At 39.2% G+C, this 8,675-nt stretch overlaps 1 pseudogene; it reads right to left on the reverse strand.

The window, feature by feature from the left end:
- Positions 1-3,559: 3,559 nt before the first annotated feature.
- On the reverse strand, positions 3,560-5,887 carry LOC119744965 (annotated as a pseudogene).
- Between the last annotated feature and the right edge of the window lie 2,788 nt (positions 5,888-8,675).

Here is an 8,675-nt window from a genome sequence, read left to right on the forward strand (position 1 = left end):
GCTCCTTAAGAACTCATTTAAATTTCTCATCAAGTCAAAGAGATAAGAATAAGAATTTGCCCATGCCTGTTTGATATCTTCAATGCACAAGACCCAAGTGAAAAATAATATTTTTGTACCAATGAATAAATGGAAATGTATTAAATTTCAGTAATAACCAAAATCTCTCTTAATTTTTAACCAACTTTGGTGATCGCAAAGACGCAAAAGTGTCTTTCTGTCCGGTTCTCCCACCCAATTTAACAAATAAAAGGGGGGGGGGGGGGAGTTCAGGGATGTAGGTGGGCTGGCTTTTTAAATGAAATTCGAGGTTTACAAATACGTACATGCATGGCACGAACTTTGTTATGTAGCATTTAAAAAGTAGCATATGCCTGCTGAACACCCCCCTCCCGATAGCTACCCCACCACCCCACTTTTTTTTTAACCAAAGCGTGTCCCCCCCCCCAAATGGCTTGAATTCTTCAATACAGGAGAAATTATATCCCTAGTTCCTAATCCTTTCTTTTAAACGAATTATTGAGGTGCATGTGGCAACCTCTGAGTCCCTTCATGGAGGAAGGAACGGTTTGTGTTCCTTCCTCCATGATCCTTCAACCATTGCCTCGGGCCAGCCTGAAACCTCGGAAGGCCAGCACATTGATCCGTGTATTTAGGCACTGAATGCAGTCTTCAAGTGGCAGTGTCCATCACAACGACCCCAGGGTCACATCCACCTGACCCGGTGATGTCACAGACACCTTGGGTGCATTTTGGGGGATCATCGGTTTCTCTTTGTCCAAGTATTGACAGAATAAATGATGGTATGTGGCTCAAGTCAACAGTGAGGACAGGACATCAATGCAGGGAAAGACGCTCTTCATTCAGAACTGTCTAATAAAAGAAACTGTCATTCTCTGTTAGGCAGCTTACTGTATACCAAAGGTGAACTCATAAATGGGACCAGTTCAATAGCAGGCAAAGAAAGAATCCATTCAAAAACTTTTTAAAAAAAATTGAATGAAACAAGAAATTTGAAAGCCGTCATGCATCAGTCTTTTTGTATTGTTCACTTTGCTGTATTTGTGTGTGTGAAATACATGTAGCTTTCACTTTGGCAGCGGCATACATTGTACTTGAAACATAATAAATTGAATAACTGTCAAAGAAACTATCATTGTTTGAAAACTGCCTTGATTTTTTGGGGTTTTTTTTGCCCACTGTGAATCCAAATGATTTGATACATGTACATGATAATCATAGTGGGGCAGATAAGGGAAATATTTGGGGGAATTGTGCCTTTGATGATACAAGCATAAAATTTGGCACACATTCAGAGCATGGTCAGAGTAGGTCCTTAGAAAGAAATTTGGCTATAGGGCCATTGCAGATTTGTCCTTTGAAAGAAAATAGGTAGAATAATAAGCAATTTCAAAATTTCCAAAATGGCTGTCATTGCTTGTTATTCTACATATATTTTTTCAAAGGACAAATCTGCGATCGCCCTATAGCCAAATATCTATCTCATGACATACTCTGACTGCGTGCCAAATGCCATGCTTGTATCATCAAAGGCACAATCCCATCACCTATCTGCACGTCCATTTTGAATATGGTATAACCATGGAGCTATAAACACAAGGAGTTACAAACGGCCAGCAGATCAAAAGAACTCCAAGAAACTATAGTTCCATGGTATGACCCTTTCAATCCTCCACAATCTACCAAGACATTTCGAAGGAAGATTCAAGAAGTTTAATACTTAAACTTCTTGGTAAAAGAAAAATATCGAGGGGTAGGGTTAAGGGCAATCCAACAATCACAGAGTCAAAAAAAAATAGGACAGGATGATGCTTCATCATCACGTTATGACAGCGTTTCCTTCCCCCTCCCCCCTCCGGTGTCACCCCTCCCGCATTGACCCAGAAAGGCATCACTCCATGTTTCCGTTCAGTTTGTTCTTAAAACAGAAACTACTATAGAGATTCATAACATATTACTCTCCTCCTCACAATATAAATTTTCTAGTTTCTAAAGTAATACCAATATTTGCTTTCCATTTTTTCCTGTTTTTAAATATGTGAATGTTTTAATGTTTAAATATGGGGAACATACAAACTTAAGAATACAATATTTCATCAATTATTTTTGGATCATGAATCGATATGATGACTTTAATAAATAATTGAATTGTTTAAGCACATATTTCTGGTAGAAATCATAAAAACGTATTTCCCCCAGACTCATAAATTATCAAAATAAGGTTTTGGTAGTACTTGTTATTCAAATTGTACTTGTTTGGGAATCACATTCTAAGTACTACACTAGTGGCTTACAATCCAACTTAATGTTTTACAAAACCACACAAGTTTTAAGTTTTTTAATGTGGTTTGTTAAGTACTTTTTGGTAAAGATGATTTTAAAGGTGTTCATTATTTACAGCCAAACTGTACATATCAAGGCATTTTTTTTTTTTTTAGAAAAAGTAAGATTTTTTTCTCTAAATAAGAATATAGAATGAGATGTTTAGAATTTCAGACTTTCTGAAAGGCTTTTATGAAAACTTTAGTGTGTGAATGTGAACACTTTTGATCTTTTGCCGGTCTGCAATCAGCATTTAAAATACAAAAAAAATATTGCCAGTAAACATTCTAAAAGACTATAGTTAAGTTTGTTGAATTGACATCTGCCATCAGAATATAAAATATTAATACTACATTAACTACATATATCACAATGTGTAAGTCTGTACTTTTTAAGATAAACACTATGCAAAACTGTATCGAATACAGGCAAGTTATTGTTCAGTTTTGAAAAAAAATGAATGAAAAAAAATATTACCTTTAAAATACTAAGCCTTTGGCGTGTTACTTAAGCCTAAAAATACATGAGCTGATACATACACCTTGCAAACACACCTTGAAAGTAAACTTCAAGCCAATATACACTATTTCAATAAAAAAAAAAAAAACCAAAGAAAAATTTGCGTATCATTAATCATGACTGCCAAGTCCTTTCAGAAGTCAAAAGAGGGCGCACTATACATAAGTAGGCAATACCAAGGCAAGGCAACACATTATCCAATTACAATTGAGCTTCAAGGTGGTTATGCTTTTGTGACTCGGATTTTAGTCTGGCCTTGAGATCAAGTCAGTCACAAGAGGGCGCCAGACAGGTACACTGAACAACATCAGGTACATGTAGTCACAAAAGACCCAAATTATTGTAATGAGGCTTGCCCAGCGGAAATGAGTGGGCAAATGTACATGGTTTGAGTTGACATAATTGAATTAGTCTTGGAAGACAAGTACAGAATAATACACTTGATTATCCTCAATGATTACTTTCAACAGATTTCATATTGTTTGAAAATTACTTTTGACATTTGTGAGCTAAGTTTATCGTCCTCGATCTTTTTCATACAGTAAATTTTTCATGACATTGGACGAATTCTTCAGATTGAGAGACATGTTTCAACAGACAGTTTATGCTGGATATGTTTTGAAAAGAAAGACGGTTCTACTTCCCCCTTTCCAAAGAATCCAATTTTTAAGACCAGAAATCAGCTAAGCAAAAATAAGTTAAAAAAATTGAAAAAAATGAAAGTATGATACGACATTCATGGTTCTGTCATTTGGATTTCTGTGGCCAATATTTTAAACAGCTTCACTCTAGCCAGATGCGACAGTGAAGCCAAAGTTTCTGAGCCACTTATGTACAGTTTTAAATTCTAAAAAGGCACTGCCCTCAGTTTCTCAAGTCCCTCAACTTTGAAAATGAATTTATAAGATTAAGAGATGAAAGTAAATACACGATACAAACGAGTACTGATTATTTCATTGAATATTATATGTGAAAATGAGTTGAATGACATTTTCTGAGTAGTACAGCATGTTTTGAATTTATGTACATAGTTGCTTAGCTCGACACAAGATAGAGCAACACAATCCTACCAGATCAGAATTCCAGCAAGGGTTGACCAAAACTGTTACAAAGTTCTACATTTCTTAAATATTGGTGTTCTTTCTCCAAGGATCAGCACTGTTCCAGCGTGATTCGCTGTTCTGACGTGATTCGCTATCCCGACGTGGGTCACTGTTCCTACGTGGGTCAAAATGCACACAATATTGGCATAGTCTATTTGGGGTTTCACCACGGGGGCACCATTGTTCTTTTTGGCCCCTTCTTCGTCTCTGATTCAGAATCATCCTGATCATCGGGGGTCTTGGACAAATTCCTCATCATCGCTGAATTCCAAATCGGCATACTGCAGCCCTTCCACGTTCATGCTCTTCGGGTCTAATTCCAACTCCTCCTCTTCTGATTCATCTCGGTATTCGCACTCCACCATCTCGTCTTCGTCTAAGATGATGCCACCTACTGCTCCTTGCACCGGTTTTGGTTGACGGGTAAACCCAGGTCTCATCATCCCTGGGGGAGGTGGAATAGGGCTCGGTGGTCGCTCGTGCTCGATGGTACTCCCTGAATCCTCCGGACCTTCCATCAAAGGCGTGATGCTCGAATGGGTCATCCGTGAGGACGGATATGCGTACAATCCTCCGCCGTTTCCGGCAATGTTGCGACGAATTTGAATCCTAGCTCTCATCTCCTGGGGGCTCAGGCCTCTTGCATGGTTATCTTTGCATTGATCTAAGACTCGGTCTTGACGACGTAGGAAACTAGGAGGATCATGACTAGGACCACTAGAACTCCTAGAGTAATGGCCACGATCTGTATGACGTTCTGCAAGGTGGGATCTGATTGACTAATCTGGACGATGAGGGAACGCGATCCAATGCTGCTTTCTCCAATAGCCGTACAGGTGATGTTGTACTGAATGTCGTCAAGACTGTCCAAGTTGAGTAGGACCGTGGCTCCATCCTTGCTCACGTGGTACTGATTCTTGTTTCGGTCCAGTCTGGGAGAGAACTGCCAGAGGTATTCGATGGCTCCCTTGGAGTAACAGGTGAACGTCGCATCGTGCTCAACATTGGCCGAGTTCTGCTGGATGAGATTGATGCCTCGGTCTCGAAAGCTACATCTGCGTCTCTGCTCATCATACCACACTGTCGTATTCGAAACCTTTGATCCCTCCTACACAAGGTTTTGACTTGCACTTTTGGGATGGTGAGGCGACAGCTGTATGTATCGCCAATCTGATGATCCGAGACATCGTAGCTAAGACACACGTTCTGGTCTTTTTCAGTTTTGCGCGACGCGTTTCTCCCGACCAGTTCTGTTAGTCCTTTTTGGTTCTCCCTGAACCAGACCAACTCCAACTCGGGATTCACAGTCTCAGAACAGCACTTGACGGTAAAGCCCATGCCATCCTTATACGCTGCTGTTTCTACCAAAGACGACGAGGACGACGAGAGTCCAGGCACACTGATGGAGCATTCTGGATACCTCGGCTCGGGCACGAAAAAATTCACCCTCAATTTTGCTACCTGTGATTCTTGTAACAAAGTCCAATCTGACTGGTCAGACGAATTGGTGACCAGGTAAACAGCACAAGAGTACCTGCTTCGGTCATCGTTGCGTGTAATTCTCCGTTGAATCTTGAGATCGTAAACGCCCTCAGTCTGATTACCTGTCAAAGCAAAATCTCCAAACTCGTACTCTCGGGTTCGATCGGGACTTCATTACGAAGCCAGGCTACATCCATTTCCTCCGTTAATCCATCCACCTTGCAATAGAACACTGGCGGAGGCACGGGCGTGGAATAAAAATACAGACAAACGTTGGTCGGCTCCATGACAAATGACACATTCGACGAAGCATCTGCCGTTTGCGCAAGGATGCACCAGGCACTCAAAACAACAACAAAATAATTGAGATGCAAGTTCTCCATGCCGAATTTGTGTCTTTCCATGATGCTTCGATTTCTGATGATTCTATGAAATAATTCTCATTATTTCTTCTCCCAATCTATAAAGGGACTGACAACGAGATTTTGAGATCCGTCCACAAAAGATTCCAAACGAGTCTCTTACACTTGAAGTAATTTCACTCCAAACTTTGCAACATCCAATCCATTCACATGTAAAGCCGCAATCAAGAAAATTAATTTGTATGCATGAGTTCTAAGCAAGTGTCAAATCCTCTCTTTCCAGGGCGGACTAAGAACTTGTTAATAATAATTACTTACAAAATCCAACTTAACTCCCCTATTCGTGAATTCTTAAATTTCCACTCAGACAGGACGTTGTAAAGTCACAGTACGGTTGCACATCAGATGAAGCTTGAAGCATGTATGTCACTGTAAGAGTGCTGTGATAATAAGCAGTGCTGTCCCATAGCACTATGTCCACTCAGTAGAAATCAAAGTACTCCATCGATGAGTCTGACAGATTCCCATCAATAACTCCAGCTATTTAAGTCCGCCGATTCTTATCTCCAGCGTCTCAAAGCAAAGATTAAGAACAGCTTCATACACCAGCGTTTTGTAAACAAAATCTTGGCCGGATATTGTTTATTCCAACTGCGAGGATACAGCACAGCGATGATGTGTTTCCATGAGAGACATTCCGAGTAGGCTATTCCAAGACGAACGACAAACAGAAATTGAGATGTGCAAGTGCTGACGATACCCTTCTTAGTAATCCATCAAAATCGTCCACATCCCTGAGAGATCAAGGTGCAGGCGGGTCCCTGGACGTTAACGACAACTCGTCCCGCATCGTCAATTTATGATTTCTTCGGTTATCGTTTCCTGCCTTGAGAGTTCGATGGCCTGGAGGCAAGCAATTCCAGGAATGTATCCACACTGCCGCCTGAGGACACGGAAGAGTAATAAGAGAATAATTCATTAGACATCTTGGCTAAGATTAACACGTACTCTAATTAAAACAACATTGCAGGAAGCTGTGTGCATAAATTGTTGAGTGGGCATATCAAGTCTAAACTAAATGTGAAGCCACATTTTGAGGCTGTTTGATATTTTTGTTTTAGATTAAAAAAAAACCATCAAATACATTGTTTGAGAGTGTAGTGAAGTATTTTTGTAACATTTTAAATTAATCTTGCAGAGTAGAAGTAAAGTATACAAGTCTTAAGTCATTAATTTGTCTTCTGCATTGAATATATTTTAAGTAAGTTGTCTTTAAATCCTTCTCATTCTATCAAATAATCATTCAAATGCCAAGAAAGCTTGAATTTATTTGAACGAAATTCTAGGAATTTTTGAAAGAAAAGTGCAGGAATGTAGGAAGTAGCACAAGACATTTGTCTCAAAGCGATCTCAAAACCATTCACATCACTTGTGTCTACATCGTTAGATATAAGTGACGATACGTTATTTTCAAACCTCATAATTTTTTTCCTTTCACTGTGCTATTAAAAGATCACAGGGCTGGTTGAACTTGACAATGATCATGTACAAAACACGTTTTTATTTTTAACAAGTTGTGAATTTAAATAAAAACTGAACATGATAAAACTGAATAAAGTTAAAATCAGGAAACAGTATAACTGAAAATACAAATTCAGTATAAAAAAAAAAAACAGTATAACTGAATATACAAATTCCAAAAAAATGTATAGTTTGCTAGTCCCCACAAATGTGAACGAAATTACATATTGGCCCGACTATTTTTCCCAAAAAAATTCCCATGCTAAAAATAAAAGGTATTGCAAAATTGCTAAAGCACCCAATATTCCAATGCTTTGAAACTGCATACAGTCACTATTTTGTTGAAACTTTCAGTACTACCACAGTACCCTGTTCATATAGCTCCATGATCAGACCATATAGACTAGTGATAGACACAATAAAAACATAATACCAACTAAAAAAAGCAGTCGCCTTGCATCCATAAAAAGCTTATTTTAGTGGTCCAACTTGCACTCTGACTTGCTTGGTACGATCACAAACTGAGACCCAAACCACAAACTTTGTCCACCGAAAAACGGAGGGAATTCATAGCGCACAAAGTACATGCAATCACTACACACACACTCGCACAGCGTGTGAACTCACTGCACAGTTATGCAAAATGGTAGAGGATTTGTGGTCGAGAGATTTGTGCCCCGAAATCTTCGAAAAAACAGGTGAGTGACTTCCTGTCGCAAGTGAATGCACACATGCAGTCTGGCTAGGCTGTATTGTGTGCACAGCCGCCCTATAGTGTGTAATTGTTTATGTGTGACCATAAGACCGCGCACGGGGATCGTTCAACCATACATGTACAATCCCACGTTTTGTATTGACAGTGTGCGCAGTCTGAGTTAATCTTTTTGGGACTAGCCTGGCCTACGGGGTCATATCGAACTGTTGGGACCAAGTCTGGTACACACAAAGATTTTTAAAGGGGCACTTCAGTTGTGAACTGAATTGGCAATTTTTCTTCTGTAAAATTCATTCAAAAGTTGTGTTCATGGATTAAGTTTCATTGAAAGAGTAACTTGACTCTTAAATTCACTCCTGTTAAAATGCGAAATATCATGAAAAGCAACCCGGTGCAGATCTTAAATTTTAAAGGGGCATATTGTATGCATTATAAGTCTTAAAATATCATGTTGTCCAAACTACTGAATGTAATTTAATTTTCATTCTCCAGTTTTTTTCATTTCTTTTTATTGATTTCATGTGACTTCATATGCTGTTTCTTGCTCCATATATCATTATATGGAGGTATAGTAGCTAGGATGTCTTAAAGGGGCACTCCAACTTTCCAAGACTTACAGTTGTGGATGCA

This window comes from Patiria miniata, unplaced genomic scaffold (assembly GCF_015706575.1).
Source record: "Patiria miniata isolate m_02_andy unplaced genomic scaffold, ASM1570657v1 HiC_scaffold_7, whole genome shotgun sequence".
Lineage (NCBI taxonomy): Eukaryota > Metazoa > Echinodermata > Asteroidea > Valvatida > Asterinidae > Patiria > Patiria miniata.